A 22,590-nucleotide genomic window follows, 5' to 3' on the forward strand; every position below is an offset into this window, starting at 1 on the left:
CTTAAGTATAATGGGTTATATACAATGCCCAGGAGTTTAGTTATACTTAAACTGAAGGAACAGGGAAACTTTATGTGTGTCTATCTTCCTGGAAGCAGAAATTATGCATGTGGTTTTAAAGGTACTATCATAAATAGCATTATTTGTATGAGAATGTTTGAACTCACAAAAAAACATAATGAAAGTAAATGGTTTTGCAGTTGAGATACCTGAAGCTCAGAAATGTCAAGTGGATTGTTCCAAATTTGAGGATATCTAGCCCTACATTGCTTCAAGTCCAATGTAGAAATTTTACCCCATTACACTTTCCTGTATTATGAAGAAAATAATGCATCTGTAATGTTTTCTGACATGAAGTTTACAAATTCTACTTGTAATTCTGCCAAATTATGTTTATTGTAAATTGTACTTCAGTTTACAAATGTGGAAGCTTCCTGGAGAATTTTTCATTATCATTTTGTAGTGACTATCATTAATCATAAGTCCTATTAGTGATTTTTGATTGATTTCCTTTTGTGTCAATACACCAACACTAACTTCAACCTTGTGTCAATACACCAACACTAACATCAACCTCTAATTTTTAAATCTCAATCTGTGTTCTTGTAAGTGGTATATATTGGGATTTGAGGGGGGGAAAGCCTACAATCTCCTTTTTAGCGATTTGCCATCATTACTGATATTTGGATTTGTTGTTATTATCCAATTTCATTCTTTACTTTAACCCTGCTTATTCCCTCATTAATTTGTCATCTTTCTGACCTTCCTCAGAACTGATTTTCAGTTCCCTCTGTACATTTCTACTCTTGATTTAGGTATTTGATATTATATTTCTGTTCCTCTCTGACTACCTTTGAATACTTAATTTTAAACTTTAAGAAGTTAATTTTACCACGATTCTCCTGGAAATTATACTGACATTGAAAAAATTACTCCTGTAATTCTGATAACCAGCCCCCATGGTACACGCTCACTTTTCAGCATTAAATTCCACCTCATTTGTCCAATTAGTCATTACTGTTATTTCTGCCACACAGCATTAACTTGTTTAGTCATCAACATTTCTTCTCAAACTCTTCTTTTAGGAATAGTCCTTTCCTTTTCAAATCCTTATGACTAGTTTCTAGTTTGTTCTATTAGAAGCAACCCCCCCCCATCTTTTTCCAAAGTGACTTTTAATTTCATCCTCTCTTTTCAATTCATCATTTCACTGCAGATAATCATACTATTTTCCTCCTCTCAGAAATGTGAAAATGTTAGAATATGTGCCATATGCAAACTTAATATAAGCATACTCGATACTGTGTGTTGCATCCTTCCATTTCACTCTATGTGTGTTTTTGAGCATGTTCCAATTTGAATGAAGCTTACTTCACAGCCATCTGATTTTTCCAACTTGATTGTATTCAATTGTCTCAAATAGTGACACAGTTAGTATTCTGCTGTTTGCCATGCCTTCCTTAACATCAGAGAACAGTATAAAGTTGGTCCTCTGTCTGCTTGCTCTAACTGATCACAAATCAACTGAGAAAGTGTTTGGTGACAACAGCAGAGAGGCAGAGAAGGCACATATCCTGGACTACAATGTAGTCAAAATTCATATGCTGTTCATTCAAACTACAAATGGCTACTCATTAAAAGAAGTGACAAATTTGATGATTTTATTCTGGTATTGAAAGTACCATGGAGATTCAACTCCATTCACAATGCAAAGCATTTGAAGACTAGAGTATGCTCTGGGATGCTTAATAAGCCCTGACCTGTTTATACCTGCAGGTGAACATGGTTGTTTTGAATTTGCTGAACTTTTCACAAGTGAGATATAACCCAATTGTGTTCTCTTGTTTTCTGACATCAACTGTTGTGTTTGAAAAATCTACTAGCAATCTACTAAATCTGATCATTTTCAGATCACTCCCTTTTTTTTTTTTTTTTTTTAGATTTCTCTTTCTTTTGCTTTCTTCTCTGCATTTTGTTGGAGTATGGATTAAAAATAAAAATACTCTTCAGGACTTCTTAAGCTTCAACAGTATGAGGATTACCTGTTTCATCAACCCTGAAAAAATTTCAGTCATTATTTTCTTTGAATATTATCTTCCATAATTCTCTCTTCTCCTATCCTTCTGGGGCTCTTTCTAATCCTTCTTTGGACATTCTAAGTTAGTCTTCTTGTCTTCAAAGTTTTCTTTTATATTTCCTATCCCTTCAATTTTCCTTTTAAGCAAGGTTTATAAAAATACAAGTTTGATGTTATTATCTCCCATAGGCTCTAACCTAGGTAAGTTAGCTTGTAGTAAAAACAAATAACATTCAAGGAAGATATATTTCTGCTCTCTGGAGAAGAGTCAGTTCTTATTTAAATATATGATTACTGGTATCAATTTCCCTTAAAATTTAGAGTGAGCCATGATTCTCAATGCTGCTGTACTTTATAACTTTCCTCACAAGACATTAGTATGATTTACCCTGAAAACAATGACTCAGCTCTCCGTTATAGTGTCCCTTTGTGTGTTTTCAGAGTCAAAATTGTATACTACACAGTTAAGAGTCACTATATAGGTACTAGCAAACAGCCCTAATGGCTTAATTTTACTGAAGTGTTTTTGCAAGTCAAATTTCAGTTTTGCTCTTGTCTGTAATTTGGTATCACATCCCCTCCAAATTTTCTTTTCCCAAATTTGAGTGGAATTTTAAAATATCTCAAAATCATTATTTCACAATTAAGAATGTAATGACTGAGGGCAAACAAGAACAGATGATATTACACTGTCATGATTATGAGACAAATCTTCAAAAGTACATTTTTGATGAATGGGCAATTATTGCTTAGCTGTCTGGGTATTAAAAGCACAAGATATAGTCCTCTCTTTAGTAAGTTCAAGGGGCCTTCCAACTGAAATAAGAACTAACTATATAAAGAATGGGATGCTCGGGGAAAGAAATGTGCATCCTTAGTCTTCAGCAGATACACCTTTAGCAAATGAGGAAGACAAAACTCAATTTTTCCATCCTGTGCATAAGGAAATGCTGGAGATATCATCTCTGAGAATTTTTTTCCTGTAGCATGTGTCCATATGGCCCTCAAATTCTTGAATACACTAGGATGAGGCTCTAGTGGAAGAACAATGAAAAGGAGGTTAAGGAGAATACAGATTTCATAAGCTTAAGAAATTTTCCACATTTTAACCTTCACCTGTACCCACTATAAAGGTTATATCAGGACTTTTATTTCTTGCTTCTCTCTGCCTTCCTCTTCCACCAAAGGTGTAGTGTCTACGTTTTCCTGAATGTGTATTATGAGGCATGCATATGTTGATTTTTCTTTAAAAAAACAAAACATTGAAATAAAAGAAGCTCTTTCTGTGAGAATTAAATAGTTTTTTGCTTTCTATTCCACGGTCAAGTCAAAGTAAAGATAAAGTGTTCCATTAAATCTCTTTTTAATCGTTTAAGTGCCCTGATGAAATTGTTTCACTATACAAAACCATCATGTTAGACACAAATTAAAGCATACACAAGACATTACAATGGTATTTAAAGTGAAATATTTATGAAGTGATTTAAATACTAATGACACAGCATTCCTAAAGGAGTCACAAAATTAAAGGATAAGAACATTCCACACCAGCTCTGCAGTCCATGAGTCTGTTACATGTTGTATATATTGTTTCTCATTACTCAATTCTTAGAAATGTAGCCAGGAGATTGAAGAGAAAAAGAGGACGAATCCTCTCTATATCCTTGAATACTAATACCAAACCCAGCAGGACATAGTTTGCCAAGAATCCACTTGTGTAGTAATTCCATCTGTCTCAGATACAACCTTGTCTTTGTATTGAAGAGACTGTTTACTATTACAGGTAACTAACTATACACAAACTTCAGCTCAATCCAGACACCATAGTATAAATTGACCTTATTTGCACCCCTCTGCCCTGCCATTCTCAGCATATTGGTCAGGTCATTTTGTTGTTGTTGTTATTGTTTTTTTCAGTTGCCAGATGGCTAATATGATTCTAGATGTCACAAGCAGACACTATAATGTCCAGCAAAGACTACTACATTTTCTTCTACGAGTACCAATTTATCAATGACAATTCCTTTCCCAGATGCCCTCCTGCAGACTTTTTCTGATTCTCATTGAGTATGTTTGGGTCACATGTGGTGTGATCCTAACTATCAATGATCAAACTGTTGGGGTGAGGTTTTCCTGAATACATGGATCTGCAGATAGCAAATAACCAAACAAGACCAGAGCTATTGCACATATGAAGGAAGGAGGTGTATTGCTTTTAATTAGAAAACTGACGGAACCCATCTTAACTCTAAACAAAGCACTTTTTAGAATGAAGTATAATAATTCAAAAGAAGAAACCAGAAATTCATAAAATCAAATTAATACATTAAATCTTTGGAAAGTGTTTAGTGTCTAAAGCCATTACTGGGAGTTTATAATTTATTAATTCTTCATTTACTTTCAACCTCATAAATTGCTTATTTCTCAAAATTTTTAACATTAGGAGCAGCAATATGAAGACGAAATGAGAGAGATTAAGGCAAACTTTTGGCTGTCTTAAGTAACTTTGGATCAAATTTACAAATTTGATTAAAATTTGTAATTAGATTAAATTTAAAATAATTTAATTTAAAATTATAATTAGATTAAAATAAAAATAAATAACACAACCTTGGGATGAACAACACTTTGCACTGTAATATCATTGTATGAACACCCAAATGTAGTACTATAATGTTTGATGCTCTGAATGATAATTCTAAGATTATATACATGTGTATAAAATGTTTTGAACATTGTGATAAAAATGAGGAAACTAATTCAAGCCTAAATTTCACAAGCAAATATAATTTAATGTTTAAATGTGAAGGAACTACATTTCACTGCATAACACCTAACTCCTTGATAATTTCAAACAAAGGAGGTGTATGGTGATGAAAAATATAACAAAGAAAAACTATCACAGTGATTACTTTAAAAGAGTAAGGTAGTAGGTATACCTCTCATTAATGTCTGCTATTTCACTTAGTACCTAAAAAAGAAAAATAAAAACAAAAAAATTATGTAATATTTTGATGAGCTTTTCTTAAATTCTTTATCTTAGCATTCATTCAAATGAAATATTTTCTATGCTGAGAAAAAAAGCTTTTATCTAAGCAATATAATTAAATCCTTAAGATAGTTTTATTAATTATCTCTTAAAATGTCAACATCCTACATTTCAGAGTTTCCACATTTTAGAGCTGTATATGTAAATATAATACACGAATTGATTTACATTTAAGCTACCTACTATTTAAAACAGTAAGCACTTTAAGGCAGGATAGTTTATAGTAATTTCTGGATAACCAAATTATTGTGTTAAATGAGTGACTATGAAAGTGGTTTAATACTTGCACTACATAATGAGAAGATACCATTAAATAATTTTCATATCATTATTTAAATCATGTCAGAATATAAATAAATTGATGCTGTTTAGTTAATAGACAGTTTTATTATTTAGTTAATAATTAGTCAATAAATGAATAAGAGTATTGAAAATACTAGTTCCTCAACTCCGAAAAACAGGGAAAAGAAAAGGTTGTTCTATGTTCCTTTTGAAGTTGGTATATTGGAATAAACTTTAAAGACCAGAATATTTTGATCAGGGAAATTTATTTAAGCCACAATGTAGTCTATATTAATTCTAGCATCTATCAATTAGTTTAAGTAATACATTGTAATTTGTTGAAATTAAGCATATATGTTTCCAAGTATACCATTTCCTTGACACTGAAAAGAAGGCTTAGTGAAGTTAGTAATTATCTTCCTCATTTCATTTTAGAGGAAAAATAACAACAGCTTCACATCACCTAAAGGCCTTACCCAGTGTTATTTTGCATTGTTATTCTATAGTGTTTATAATTAGGAAGAAGCAGTGTCACCACAGTTTGTGTTTAAATCCATCACTGAGTACCAGTCATAAACCTTGAGACAGTGAATAGATAACAAAGAAACTATAAATTATACTTTATTTTACCTGCAAACCATAAATTATGAAAGAATAAATGTTTTATTGAGAATTTACTTTATGCAAGACAAGATTATGTACTTTACATTAGTAATCTAATACAATTATTATAACAGACACTCAGAAATGGGCTATATTATTCTATTCATTTTATAGATGAGAGATCTAAGATTCATAGAGGCCTATAAACTTTCCTAAGTTTACACAGAAAGTTAGACAAGTATCATTGGGAGTTTCTGCTTTTTCACGTGGACTCATTTACCATTGCTGTTCTATGTTTTGCCTGGGGAACTGCAATGAATAATTTGAGAGATTAAAATGTTGCATTTTTTAGGGGCTACATCCCTGGGCCAGGAAGATTCCCTGGAAGAGGGCATGGCAACCCACTCCAATATTCTTGTCTGGAGAGTCCTAATGACAGAAGAGCCTGGAGCACTATAGTCCATGGGGTCGCAAAGAGTAGGACATGACTGAAGTGACTTGCACAGCATCAGTCAGTCTGTTCAGTTGCTCAGTTGTGTCCAACTCTTTGTGACCCCATGAATTGCAGCACACCAGACCTCTCTGTCCATCACTAACTCCCAGAGTTCACTCAGACTCACGTCCATTGAGTCGGTGATGCCATCCAGCCATCTCATCCTCTGTTGTCCCCTTCTTCTGCCTGCAATCCCTGCCAGCATCAGAGTCTTCTCCAATGAGTCAACTCTTCGCATGAGGTGGCCAAAGTATTGGAGTTTCAGCTTTAGCATCATTCCTTCCAATGAAAACCCAGGACTGATCTCCTTTAGAATGTACTGGATCTCCTTGCAGTCCAAGGGACTCTCAAGAGTCTTCTCCAACACTACAGTTCAAAAGCACCAATTTTTTGGCACTCAGCTTTCTTCACAGTCCAACTCTCACATCCATACATGACCACAGGAAAATCCATAGCCTTGACTAGATTGACCTTTGTTGGCAAAGTAATGTCTCTGCTTTTTAATATGCTATTTAGGTTGGTCATAACTTTCCTTCCAAGGAGCAAGCATCTTTTAATTTCATGGCTGCAATCACCTTCTGCAGTGATTTATAGCACATACTAAAATGGAGAGGAGGGAGGGATGAAAGGAGGGAATAGATAAAAGGAAAGGAACAAGAAAGTAATAACTGCCATGGAAGGAAAAGCAAGAGAAGGTTAAGGGGAGGAGAGAGGAATGGAGGTGAAGAGAGAAGAGAGAAGGGAGAAGACATGCAAGGAAGGAGGGAAGAAGAGGGGAGAAGAGCAAATAACCAGTGCAGAGCCTCCATAAGCAGAGGAGAAATAAGTCACTTAGGGAAGAAACATATACAGTGCAGATTTGGAATCAGAAAATCTGTCATAAAAGCCGACAGGAGAGTTATTCCCAAAAGGAAATATTTTGACTTGAAGATTACTGCATTTATTTCCTAATATGTATTAGTCTTGAAAATTCTTCAGTTCAAATTCTCTTACACATTTTGAGGATTAAAATTTTCCTTATATTTTGCCTTTTACTCCCCAGGCTACTATTCTGAAACAGACTGTTCCAAGCACCCCTGGAGATCACAGACAATAAAATAGAAATATAGTAGCTTGCATTTGGGGATTCTCAAAATTTGGCTTCACAATAGTTTTAACCTGGGAAATTTAAAGGTGATACATTGGACTTTCAATGAAGGAATGGAAGGAAGTGAAGTAAAAGTTGCTCAGTTATTGGCAAATTCAGACTTAAATTGAAGAAAGCAGGGAAAACCACTAGACCATTCAGGTAATACCTAAATCAAATTCCTTACAATTATACAGTGGAAGTGACAAATAGATTCAAGGAATTAGATCTGACAGAGTCCCTGAAGAACTATGAACAGAGGTTCCTGACATTGAACAGGAGTCAGTGATCAAGACCATCCTCAAGAGAAAGAAATGCAAAAAGGAAAAATGGCTATCTGAGGAGGCCTTACAAATAGCTGAGAAAAGAAGAGAAGCAAAAGGTAAAGGAGAAAAGGAAAATTATTCCCATTTGAATGAAGAGTTCCAAAGAATAGCAAGGAGAGATAAGAAAGACTTCCTCAATGGTCAATGTAAAGAAATAGAGGAAAACAGTAGAATAGGAAAGACTAGAAATCTCAAGAAAATTAGAGATATTAAAGGGGTATTTCATGCAAAGATGGACACAATAAAAGACAGAAATGGTATGCACCTAACAGAATCAGAAGATATTAAGAAGAGGTGGCAAGAATACACAGAAGAACTATACAAAAAAGATCTTCATGACCAAGATAACCACAAAGGTGTGATCACTCACCTAGAGCCAGACATCCTGAAATGTGAAGTCAAGTGGGCCTTAGGAAGCATCACTATGAACAAAGCTAGTAGAAGGATGGAATTCCAGTTGAGCTATTTCAAATCCTAAAAGATGATGCTGTGAAAGTGCTACACTTGATATGCCAACACATTTGGAAAATTCAGCAATGGCCACAGGACTTGAAAAGGTCACTTTTCATTCCAGTCCCCAAAAAAGGCAATGGAAAAGAAAGCTCAAACTACTGCACAATTGCATTCATCTCACACCCTAGAAAAATATTGCTCAAAATTCTCCAAGCCAGGCTTCAACAGAACATGAACCATGAAATTCCAGATGTTCAAGCTGGATTTAGAAAAGGCAGAGGAACCAGAGATTAAATTGCCAATATCCACTGGAGCATCGAAAAAGCAAGAGAGTTCCAACAAAACACCTACTTCTGCTTTACTTACTATGCCAAAGACTATGACTGTGTGGATCACAGCAAACTATGGTAAATTCTTAGAGAGATAGGAATACCAGACCACCTGACCTGCCTCCTGAGAAATCTGTAGGCAGGTCAAGAAACAACAGCTAGAACTGGACATGGAACAAAAGAATGGTTCCAAATGGGGAAAGGAGTATGTCAAGGCTGTATTTTGTCACCCTGATTATTTAACTTATATGCAGAGTACACTGCAGTCATGAAATTAAAAGACACTTATTCCTTGGAAGGAAAATTATGACCAACCTAGACAGCATATTAAAAATCAGAGACATTATTTTGCCAACAAAGATTTGTCTCGTCAAGACTACGTTTTTTCCAGTAGTCATTATGGATGTGAGAGTTGGACTATAAAGAAAGGTGAGTGCTGAAAGATTGATGCTTTGAAATTGTATTGTTGGAGAAGACTCTTGAGAGTCCCTTGAACTGCAAGGAGATCCAACCAGTCCATCCTAAAGGAGATCAGTCCTGAGTGTTCCTTGGAAGGAGTGATGTTGAAGATGAAACTCCAATACTTTGGACACCTGATGTGAAGAACTGATTCATTTTAAAAGACCCTGATGCTGGGAAAAATTGAAGGTGGGAGGAGAAGGGAATAACAAAGGAGGAGACGGTTGGATGGCATCATTGACTCAATAGACATGAGTTTAAGCAAGCTCTTGGAGTTTATGATGGGCATGGATGTCTGGTATGCTGCAGTCCACAGGGCCACAAGATGTCAGACACATCTGACTGACTGAACTGAACTGAAACTCCATGCAAAATGCCAGGCTGGATGAAGCATAACCTGGAATCAAAATTGCTGGGAAAAATATCAATAACCTCAGATATGCAGATGACACCACCCTTTTGGCAGAAAACGAAGAACTAATGAGCCTCTTGAAGAAAGTGAAAGAGAAGAGTGAAAAAAGTTGGTTTAAAACTCAACATTCAGAAAACGAAGATCATAGCATCTGGTCCCATGAGTTCATGGCAAATAGATGGGGAAACAATGGAAACAGTGACAGACTTTATTTTCTTGGGCTCCCAAATCACTGCAGATGGTGACTGTGGCCATGAAATTAAAAGATGCTAGCTCCTTGGAAGATAAGTTATGACCAATATAGACAATTAAAAAGTAGAGACATTTCTTGACAAAAAAAGGCCTGTCCAGTTAAAACTATGGTTTTTCCAGTAGTCTTGTATAGATGTGCGAGTTGGACTATAAATAAAGCTGAGCACTGAAGAATTGATGCTTTTGAACTGTGGTTTTGGAGAAGACTCTTGAGAATCCCTTGGACTGCAAGGAGATTCAACCAGTCCATCCTAAAGGATATCAGTCCTGAATATTCATTGAAAGGACTGGTGCTGAAGCTGAAACTCCAATACTTTCACCACCTAATGTGAAGATCTGACTCATTTGAAAAGACCCTAATGGTGGGAAAGACTGACGGTGGGAGGAGAAGGGAATGACAGAGGATGAGATAGTTGGATGGCATCACCGACTCAATGGACAGGAGTTTGAGTAGACTCTGGGAGTTGTTCATGGACAGTGAAGCCTGGTGTGCTGTGGCCCATGGGATCGCAAAGAGTTGGACATGACTGAGCCACTGAACTGAACTCAACTACTTTAAACCTATATCTTCCTACTGAAATAGATTGAGTTTGTATACATTTTATCTTCTTTGGCTTTAAAATCACTGCAGGTAGTGACTGCAGCCATGAAATTAAAAAAATACTTCCTCCTTAGAAGAAAAGCTGTGACAAACTTAGACAGTATATTAAAAAGGAGAGACAGCTCTTTGCTTATAAATGTTCATACACTCAAAGCTATGTTTTTTCCAGTAGTCATGTATGGATGTGAGAGTTGGACCATAAAGAAGGCGGAGCAAAAAATCGATGCTTTCAAATTATGGTGTTGCAGGAGGCTCTTGAGAGTCCCTTGGACTGCAAGGAGATCAAACCAGTCAGTTCTAAACGAAATCAACCCTGAATATTCATTGGAAGGACTGAGGCTGAAGCTGAATCTCCAATACTTTGGCCACCTGGTGTGAAGAGCTGACTGACCTAATGCTGGGAAAGATTTAAGGCAAAAGGAGAAGGGGGCAACAGAGGATGAGATGGTTGGATGGCATCACCAACTCAACAAACATAAATTTGAGCAGATTTTGGGAGACAGTGGAGGACAGAGGAGCCTGGCATGCTGCAGTCCACAGGTCATAAAGAATAAGACATGACTTAGCAACTGAACAATAATAAAAGCTAAGTAAACTTTGAAAATTTCAAAACTCATTCTTGTTTTTAAAAGAATATTCTTTGTTTCAATAGTTTATGTTTTTAAAAATATACTTATTTTAATGAGAACATGTGATCTTTGGAATTTTGTGTCATATTTTAAAGAAATTGGAAAAATCAATTTACCAGATAAAGGAAAGATAAGGATATGTCTCCTTTATAATCTCAGATTTACAGCAAAACAGCCCAAAGTTTATAGTATGCTCAATGAATAAGTAACTTTGTTTCTTGCCTCTTATTTTTGATATTTCAATACCAGTGGGAAACAAAATTCTGTGGTTCCATATCTTGTGTTTTAAATTCTTATGCACATGATCTTATTTGACCATGGATTGTTGACAAAATAACAAACATCTACAGCTCTTGATACTCTGGCTATAAAAATATTCTTCAAACAGCTGCAGAATACCAGTAATTATCTTGGTGAGTCCAGTGCAGCAAAGTCAGACAGCTAGCATTCAATTCCTCTGCTAAAAAATAGCCCACATAATGAAATGTAAACTAGAGATGCTCTCTCAGACCCCAGAATGTCTCATTCTCTTTCTCTGGATATAAAGTAACTGAAAAGTACAAACAGCTGAGGGCTTGTAACAGCTGTAGGACAACAATTCTGGATGGCATTAAGCCTTCCTCGAAGCACAAATTTTCATTCAAATATAGCTGCATGCATTGACAACTGAGTATATGGAGAAAAGATTTCAAATAATCTATATTAAGGATCAGTGAAATCCATCTATTGCCAGAAATTACTATGAAAATGCTCATGTGAAATTCCCTGGATACATAATGTGATAAATGATACTTAATTTTTAAAAGTGTTTCATAAACACATGTAGATGTCAGGTAAAATACTGTAGACTGAAGTTCAGCTCTTCAGAATAGTTCTTTCCCATGGTAGAAACAAGCTAATACAGTATCAGTATAAATTATATTTTCCTGAGGAAATAGAAGCAAGCTGAAGGGAATCAGATATTCACTGTCTTCAGAATGCATAGATAAAAATTCTCTTAGGTCAACTATACAGGTCAACTATGCAAAGTTCTGGTAAGAAAGCAAGCAAGGAATGAGAGTAATGGAATAAAAATAGAATATTGCCTTTTTAGTGGTAAATAGCAAAATTTACACAGCCTCATTTAATAAACCCTTGACTTTTTCTTCACATTCTTTACAATACACAACCCTGGTCTTGGAAACAAAGGGAGAGAAAAAGTACAGATTTATCTTAAGAGAATTTACAATCTTATTACAGAAGCCACCTTCCTTATTTAAATGAGAACCAGGTAGCATATAATAGGAAACCACATTATAATTATATATACAAGTAATAAACTCATCTAAATAGATTTCTTAAGGAGGCAAATCTCTAACCTAATTATCAACATGGATTTGTGTGGGATAAGGAAAATTAGTCATTCACAAAGCAATGACAACATGAGAGGGACAGATAGGAACAAGGAAGACCTTTAAAGTTGTTCTGAGTTGAGTTGAAGGGGCCAACTGCTTTGACCTCCCCACTACCCATCAGTTACACCGGCCTTTTGTCTCTGGGTCCTTGGTGAGCAGGACCTCTGGCAGGTTAGAAGTAATCAGACTTCCAGGGAGGGGGCGCTGCTGAGTGGCTGCTAGTATGGCGTCCCACGTCATGCTAGTGGTAAAAAGTGCACCTGCCAATGCAGATGTCAGAGATGCGGTTTCAGTCCCCGAGTCAGGAAGACCCCCTGGAGAAGGGAATGGCAGCTCACTCCATTACTTTTGCCTGGCAACTCCCACAGACAGAGGAGACTGTGGTAGGTTTCAGTCCACAGGGCTGCCAAGAGTCAGACACAACTGGAGTAACTGAGCACACATTCACTCTCAGAGAACAGACTTGGATCTTGCAAGACAGAAGATCTTGGAGTCCAGATCCTACCTATAGCTGCTCACAACAACCCTAGAATTATCCACCTACAGAATCAGGAAATCAAAGCAGGGAGACCTTAAGCAACTTGCCTATGGCCATGTGCATGCTTGTTCAGCTGCTCAGTCGTGTCTGACTCTTTCCAACTCCAAGGACTGTATAGCCCACCAGGCTCCTCTGTGCGTGGGATTCTCCAGGCAAGAGTAGTGGGGTAGGTTGGCATTTCTTTCTGTGTCTCCTGAATTGCAGGCGGATTCTTACCACTTAGCCACCAGAGCCATGTGACTGTGGTTCACATTCTGAAGCCCATACTCAACCCTGCTTTGCTTCACTGCTTCTCAAGAACACAGGTCATAAGAGGATCTTTATTGTCACATCTCAGACAAGTAAACATATCTGAAACATTAGACATTTCCTTGGGAAAAGAGGAAAAATGAATGCTGAGATTTTTTTCTTACAGAAGCCACTGCTACACCCTAGCATTTATCACAAGATAGTTGTTAGTGGCCACTGGACTTCAGAATAAAATACTACCTGAGTTTAGGTTTAATGCAATGCTAAAAGCTTTACTTAAGACTGTTGGGTCAAAAAGGTGCTATTTGTCAATCATAATAGTGCTCCAGTTCAAAGAGGATCTAATTTACTTCCAACAAGAGGAAGCTGAAACTATATCTGAAAACCTGGTAATGCTTTTTCTATTCTTTCATAAATCATTTCATTAAGGGCAAAGACTGTTCACAAATCAGCAACTAAATTGCAGTTTAGGGACTTTACTGCCAGAAATGTGTCACAGTTACAAGAATGAAGATAACCTACATTACTGATGAAAAATGTCATGGTATCTATAATTCTACATTTTAAAAATGAGATAAGTCAAATTAAGTGACTTTGATTAAATATAATAAATAATAGCAACTTGGACAGATTTGTTTCTTAGTGCTTTCTTGTTTGTGTTGTTGTTGAACAAGGATAATATTTTTGTTTCTAAATAGCAATTGACAATGAAATTTACAGACCACATTTCATTTTATGTCTATATTCATAAAAGGAGAAAATGATTTAATCAAATTTTATCTCCATCTATTCTATCTTGATCTTTATTTATCTCTATGGTAACACACTTTCACATGGGATATGTATGAATGTTCAATAATAGCTTATGCTTTGTGTGCTAAGTTGCTTCTGTTGCGCCCAACTCTTTGTTACCCTATGGATGGTAGCTCACTGTCCATGGGATACTCCAGGCAAGAATACTGGCGTGGTTTGCTATTATCTTCCTCCAGGAAATCTTCCAGACCTAGGTATTGAACCCATATCTCCTGTGTCTCCTGCATGGGCAGGCAGGTTCTTTACCACTATCATCACCTGAGAAGCTCCTAATAATAGTGTGTAGGTCTGCCATTGTGATTTTATAGTAAGCATTTTGTAAAATTCCTCAGCAGTAAGCCAATAAGGCATGTTTCACTTCTGACATACAATTAAAGGATGTTAAAATATAATGTTATATAAATAAAACAATTCATATTAAATATATATATATATACATATAACTTTAAAAGTGATTCTACAAAAAATTACATTATCTATAATAGTTTCTTCTCTTTCAGTATTATTCACACTTAAAAGTCAATAGCTAGATCTGGCTAAGGGAAACACTACAATAACAAGAATACATGAATTTATATAGTCATTTTTGTGTAAGATGCTCATAGTATTTTTAGTATATTATCTCATTTATTCTCACAGATTTTTTACTAGAAATTTGCTAGAGTGACATTCTATTTATTCTCACAACATTCTTACAGAAAAGGTTTGTATATCCTTTCTAAATTAGTTTTAAAGCAATAAATTTTGTTACCTTTAAAAATCAATTTTTCCACATTATTGGACTTACCAATTTTTAATCAGTATTTTATATATAAACACATCCGACCTCAGAACTGTTTGCAATTAAAAAAAAAAAATGTTTTCATACTATGTCTGTTTAGTTTTTTTTTTTTAATTTTCTTTTCAACCTCTTCTCTCTTTGCCTAAATATTTATTAATATAAACTTAGACAGTGTGCTTCTGTCTTCTTGATGTTTATTTTTCAATTGCTTAGTTGTGTCTGATTCTTTGTAACCCCATGGACTGCAGCACGCCAGGCTTCCCTGTCCTTCACGAATTCCTGGACCTTGCTCAAACTCATGTCCACTGAGTCAGTGATGCCATCCAACCATCTCATCTTCTGTCGTCCCCTTCTCCTCCTGCCTTAGTCTTTTCCAGCATCAGGGTCTTTTCTAATGAGTTGGCTCTTCACATGAGGTGGCCAAAGTATTGGAGCTTCAGCTTCTGCATCAGTCTTTCCAATGAATATTCAGGACTGATTTCCTATAGGATTGACTGGTTTGAGCTCCTTGCAGTCCAAGGGACTCTCAAGAGTCTTCTCCAACAATACAGTTCAAAAGCATCAATTCAGTTTAACCCTCATATCCATACATGACTACTGGAAAAACTATAGCTTTGACCATGTGGACCTTTATTGGCAAAGTAATGTCTCTGCTTTTTATACTCAGTTTGTCATAATTATTTTTCCAAGGAGAAAGCATATTTTAATTTTGTGGCTATAGTCACCATATGCAGTGATTTTGGAGCCCAAGAAAATACCAGCCTAACATATATCCATTCTTTGCACTTCATTTTTCCCTCTTCATTCTTTTGATGCACTTTCTCCAGAATACTCCAACATGTCTTTGTTATTATAATGCCTCTCTCCCTGTTACAGTGTTTTCCTCAGCACTCTTATCAAAATTAGCATTCATCTTACATTCATCTCCACCCGCCTTTTCTTTTTTCTGTTCCTCCTTACTTTTCATGTTCTGATCCCTCACCTTTGGAATTATTCTAAAGTTTCCCATTAGTTTCAGGTATAGAGAGGAATCTTAAAATTATTCTGGTCAGTTTTTATTTAAATAATAATTTTTTAAAGCATTACATTCATATTCTCCATGGAACTTTCACCTCTGCTTATATTCAGATTTTTGTTTATTCATTTCTGTGCTACTTTTATTGCTAATTACTTCCAGTAACTGAAGTTATTTACTATGTACCTTAAATGCAGTTGGATAAATGAGTGTGTCCTGAGCTAGTACATTATTAGAGAAAATAAACTTTATTTTTAAAAATATAGATTTTTATCCTTGCAAATATTCTCATTATACTATTTTTGACATGAGTTTGAGCAAAATCTGGGCGATAGTGAAGGACGGGGATGCCTGTCATGCTGCAGTCCATGGGGTCGTAAAGAGTTGGGCACAACTTAACTACTGAACAACAACAACACTTTTTGAAGCAGGCCTATTCTTCAGTCAGTTTATCAACCCTGAATATTCACTGGAAGGGCTGATGCTGGAACTGAAGCTCCAATACTTCAGCCATCTGATAGGAAGTGCTGAGTCATTGGAATAGATCCTGATGCTGGGAAAGACTGAAAGCAACAAGAGAAGGGGGTGGCTGAGGATGAGATGGTTAGCATTGATGATTCAGTGAACATTAATTTGAGCAAATTCTGGGAGATAGTGAAGAGCAGGGAAGCCTGGCATGCTGCAGTCCATGTGGTCACAAAGAGTCAGACACAATTTAGTGACTGGACAACAGCAATTTTTTTTGTCTTGACGTGATCATCTGTGTGCCCATTTTAAACTGCCAGAAATGAACCGAAGATTCAACTATTCTCAGTCACCACACATTGACTTAAAGCATTTTCTTAGAAGTATTACAGCTACAGGCATACCTCAGAGATATTACAGAGATTCAGTTCCAGATCACAGCAATAAAACTAATATCTCAATAAAGCAAGTCATATGAATTTTTGTTTCCCAGTGCATATAAAAGTTGTGTTTATACATTATGGTATTCTGGGTTCAGTAGGATTATGTCTATATAAAATGCACACACCTTAATTTTAAAATATTTTATTGCTAAAAATGTTAACCATTATTTAAATCTTCAGGGAATTGTAATATTTTTTCCTTGGAAAAGGTCTTGCCTCAAGGTTGATGGTGTTGGCTGAAGGCTGAGGTGACTATGACAACTTCCTAAAGCAAAACAAGGAAGTCTGCCACATTAACTGACTCTTCCTTTCAGGTATGATTCCTCTGTAGCATATCAAGCTATTTGATGGTTTTTTACAAAGTAAAACTTCGGTCAAAATGGGAGTGAAATGTTTCAAACCCTTCAGCTGCTTTGTCTACTAAGTTTATAGAATATCCTAAATTCTTTGTTATTATTTCAAAAATCTTCACAGCATTTTCACCAGGAGTAGATGCCATCTCAAGAAACCACTTTCTTTGCTCATCAGTAAAATAAAACGCCTCACCCATTCAAGTTTTACCTTGAGACTGCAGAAATTCAGTCCCATCTTCAGGTTCCACTTTTAATTCTAGTTTTCTTGCTATTTCCACCACATCTACTGCTACTTCCTCCACTGTAGGTTTGAATCCCTCAAAGTCATCCATGAGGGTTGAAATCAACTTTCACCAAAGTCCTGTTAAATGATAATATTTTGTCCTTGTGAATCACTAATATTTGTAATGGCATCTAGAATGATGAATTATTTTCAGAAGGTTTTCAATTTACTTTGTCCAGAATCATCAGAGGAATTATTATTCATGATAGCTATAGTTTTATGAAACATATTCCTTAAATAATAAAACTTGAAAGTCAAAATTTATATTACTCCTTGATCCATGGCTGGGTGGATAAAGGAGTAATGAGTGTTAACAGGCATGGCAACCACTTTCATCTCTTTGTATATCTCCATCAGAGTTACCAGGTGACAAAGTGCAAGGTCACTGAGCACTAATATTTGTGTATGTGTGTGTATGTGTGTGTGTGTGTGTTACAATTAAATTTTATTTAAAGAAAAAGGCAACATGAAGAACTGTCCCTCGAGTAAGGACTTAAATGGCTTCCCAGGTGGCTCAGTGGTAAAGAATGTGCCTGCCAGTTCAGGAGTCACGGGTTCCCTGGGCCAGGAAGAACCACGCCCCTGCCACCCACCTCCCCGCCACGCCCAAGAAGGAAATGGCAACCCACTCCAGTATACCTGCCTGGAAAAATCCGATGGACAGAGGGTCTGATGGGTCACAGTCCATGGGATCACAAAGAGTCAGACACGACTGAGGAATCAAAACAACAACAAAGAACTTAAATGTCCTAAGATATACTGATGTGACTTTTTAATTTATTTTTAATTGGAGGATAATTGTATAATATTGTGCTGATTTCTGCCATATATTAACATGAATCAGCCATAAGTACACATATGTGCCCCCCTCTTGAACCTCCCTCCCACCTCCCATACCACCCCACCCCCTAGATTGTCACAGAACACCAAGTTTGAGCAGTAATATAGGGCTCAGGAAGAATCCACCTGCCAATGCAGGAGATGTAGGTTTGATCCCTGGGTCAGGAAGATCCCTTGAAGGAGGAAATGGCAACCCACTCCAGTACTGTTGCCTGAAAAACCCCTTGGACAGAGGAGTTTGTAGGCTAAGGTCCACGCAGTCCCAAAGAGTGGGACACAATTAAGCACAGAGTGCATTTTGAAAGAAACCTTTTCCTTTTCTACGCAGTAGATCTCAACAGTGGACCAAAAAATTCATTATTCATGTTACAAACAGATGTGCTATCATCCAGGTTCTGTTGTTTCATTTAGACAGCACAAGCAGAGTCAATTTAGCATAATTCTTAAGGGCCCTAGTATTTTCAGAAATGCAAATAAGCACTGGCTTCAACTGAAAGTCACCAGCAACATCAGCCCCTAACAAAAGAGTCAGCCTGTCCTTTGAAGCTTTGAAGTCAAGCCCTGACTTTTCTTTTCTAGCTATTAGAGTCCTAGATGGCATTTTCTTCCAATAGAAACATGGGGGAAACTTAACATGCATATTATTAAGTGAAAGAAGTGAATCTGAAAAGGCTACATACTGTATGGTTCCAACTACACAACATTCTGGAAAAGGAAAACTATGAAGACATAAAAAAATATATACATATATATGTGTGTGTGTCTCTCTCTATATATAATATATATATTATATATATATCATATATATATATATGTCATGGCTAGGGCTTAGGGGAAGGAGGAATGAATGAAACAAAGATAATTTTTAGGGCATTGAAATTTTCTGTATGACACTATAACGGTAGGCGCTTGTCATATATTTGTCAAAACCAGCAGAATATAAAATACAAAGTTGTTGTTTTTTAGTCACTAAGTCATGTTGGACTCTTTGTGACTTCACTGATGCGAGCATACAAGTCTCCTCTATCCTCCACTATCTCCTAGAGCTTGCTCAAATTCATGTCCATTGAGTCTGTGATGTTATATAACCATCTCATCCTCTGTCTCCTCTTCTCATTTTGCCTTCATTCATTTCCAGCATCAGGGTCTTTCCCAGTGAGTCAGCTCCTCACCAGGTGAAAATAGTCAAAAAGAATCTGCTTTCAATTCAGGAGAAGTAAGAGGCACGGGTTCAACCTCTGGGTACAGCAAAATCCCCTGGAAGAGGACATGGCAACCCACTCCACTTATTCTTGCCTGGAGAATCCCGTGGACAGAAGATCCTGGTGGGCAACAGTCCATAGGATCACAAAGAGTCAAACACAACTAAAGCTGCTTAGAATGCACAACTCTTGGCATAAGGTGGCTAAAGAGTGAATACATAGAGTGAACCCTAATGTACACTTTGGATTGGGGCTGACAATGATGTGCCAATATAGGCTCATAAATCATAACAAACACACCATTCTGGTGAGGGATGTTGATAGCAGAGGAGGTTGTGTATTGTGGGGACAGAAGCAGGGTATACGGGAACAATCTCTGTACTTTCTGCTCAGTTGTGCTATGAAACTAAATCTGCTCTAAAAATAAGGTTTATTAATTTTAAAACATGAAGAAGATATAAGGCTTTTCCAGACAAAATTAATGATATAATTAATTACCATCAGACCCTGCACTTCAAGTAATGTTAAAACTTCACATACCAAAGAAATATGGCCCAAGCAGGAACACGAATCTATAAAAAGAAATAAAGAAACACAGAAAAGAAATAAAGGGAGAAAAAATAAAATTAATATTTTATTTTATATGTCATAAAATATAATTATCTGTCTAAAAATAATTTCCATATGTTAAATTGGTTTTAGTAGCATTTGTAAAAGTGAAATGTATAACGATAAGATAAAAAAATTACAGAGCGAATTTGGAACTATCATGCTGTAAGGTCCTTAAACTACATGTGAAAGTAATGCAATAGTCCTTAAAAGTAGACTCTAACTAATGGTGAATGACACAAGATCTAGGAAAACCACTTTGAAAAGTAAGAAGAAATATAATCAATAAATCAATAGAGGAAATAAAGCAGAATTATAAAAAGCTCTCAATTAACCCAAAAGAAGGCAGAGAGAAATATGGAATAAAGGAACTAACATAGCAAAGCTCTTCTGGAAAGAAGAACCAAAGGTAGAAAATCCAAACAACCTGCTTTCAATATTTATTATAAAGCTACAGTCATCACAAACATAAAAATTATTTTAAACAAGATACATAAATCAATAGAACAAAACAGTCATGAAATAGACCTGTAAAGATGTGTCAATTGATGTTTTATATATTTATTTCATATTTTATTTTGAAATAATTTTATATTTATAGAAGTGTTGCAGAGATAGGACAGAAAAGTTCCTATATACCCATCCTCCAGGTTCACCTGAAATTAACATCTTATGTGATAATAAAAACAAAAAATTACATTGATAGAATATTTCTAAATTCACCAGCTTTTTCACTTTCTTTTAGTGTTCCAAGATCTAAGCCAAGACACCATGTGGCATTTAGTTATGACTCTGCTGTCTCTTCCAATCTATGAGAGATTTCCAGTCTTTCCTTAGTTTTCATGAATTTAAGAACTTTGAATAGCTTTGGTTAAGTATTTTTTAGAAAGCCCCTTACTTTGAATTTAGCTAATATTTTCTCATAACTGGACTAGAGTTAGAATTTGAGGGAAATAATCACAAGAGGAAGAATCCATTTCACTGCATTATATCAGGAAGAACATGATAGTGACATGGTTTATTAACATCACCAAGATGTGAAACTCAATCCCCGAGTATCCCTCTGCTGCTACTGCTGCTAAGTCGCTTCAGTCTTGTCCGACTCTGTGAGACCCCATAGATGGCAGCCTACCAGGCTCCCCCATCCCTGGGATTCTCCAGGCAAGAACACTGGAGTGGGTTGCCATTTCCTTTTCCAATGCATGAAAGTGAAAAGTGAAAGTGAAGTGGCTCAGTCATGTCTGACTCTTCGCGACCCCATGGACTGCAGCCCACCAGGCTCCTCCGTCCATGGGATTTTCCAGGCAAGAGTACTGGAGTGGGGTGCCATTGCCTTCTCCGGAGTATCTCTCAGTTTCCTACAATTTAAAGTTTCTCTCCAAATTCTATTCATTAGAATGAAGTGTTTTATAAGACATAAAGATTCTTTTGATGACAAAACAAGACACAATGATCCTCTGGTAGACTGAACGCACAACCTTTTGCTGCTTACAGCTCCAAAAGAGAGAAGGCTGCCATGGACTTTTAAAGTCCTATTTTTAGATGCATACATGTTTATATTTGATCTGTGTTCTTGGAGAGTTGACCTCTTTTTTTATTGTTTATGCCCCTTATCTCTGAAAATAACCCTTGCTCTGTAATTTGTTTTGTCTAAAATCATTATGGATATCCCAGATTTTTCTTTCATGTTTTCATGGTACAAATTGTTCAATTTTTTTATTTTTAATCTAAGTATATATTTATATTTAAAATATGTTTCTCATAAGGAATCAAGTAATTATGTTCATTGTAAAACTTGCACATGAAAAATTGTAGTACTTTATCCATAACAGGGGGCTTTTCTGGTGGCTCAGCTGTAATCAGGAGATACTGGTTCCATCCTTAGATCTGGAAGATCCCCTGGAGAAGAAAATGGCAACGTGTCTAGAAAATTCCATGGACAGAGGAGCCTGGCAGGCTACAGCCCATGGGGTCTCAAAAGAGTTTGGATATGACTTAGTAATGAAATAGCAACAACAATCCATAGTAGACCCAGGTTGGAAACTATCAACTATCCTTCAGCTAGTTAATAGATAAACAAGCTATTTTTTCTCCATACCAGGGAATACTACTCAGTGATAAAAAATAACAACTACTGATACTCTCAGCAAAATAGACACATATATCAAAATCAATTTGTTGAGAGACAGAAAACCCAAAAGACTACATAAGGTCTGAGATCATTTATATAACATTATAAAAAGGACATTAATATAATGACAAAAAGACAAAATCAAAAAACAGACCAGTGGATTCCAGGCACTGATCTTGGGCTACATGGGAGAAATATTTTGATTGTTGAAAGCAGATTATATTAACATTGTGAAGGCAGACATAGGACACTATTTATTTGTCACAACTCACTGAACTATATACCACACAGAATGAGTTTTGCTGTAGGTAAATCAAAAACATTTGAAGTTAACTCAACTTTAACCACCAAAGGACAACTAGATGCACACAATAGAGATAATT

General features: G+C 36.1%; 1 pseudogene; it reads right to left on the minus strand.

Annotated features, from left to right (window-relative positions):
• Window positions 1–4,985: 4,985 nt before the first annotated feature.
• Window positions 4,986–18,905, minus strand: LOC128068168 (tigger transposable element-derived protein 1-like; annotated as a pseudogene).
• Window positions 18,906–22,590: the final 3,685 nt, after the last annotated feature.

The sequence above is a fragment of the Budorcas taxicolor genome, chromosome 24 (genome assembly GCF_023091745.1).
Source record: "Budorcas taxicolor isolate Tak-1 chromosome 24, Takin1.1, whole genome shotgun sequence".
NCBI classification, from domain to species: Eukaryota; Metazoa; Chordata; class Mammalia; order Artiodactyla; family Bovidae; genus Budorcas; species Budorcas taxicolor.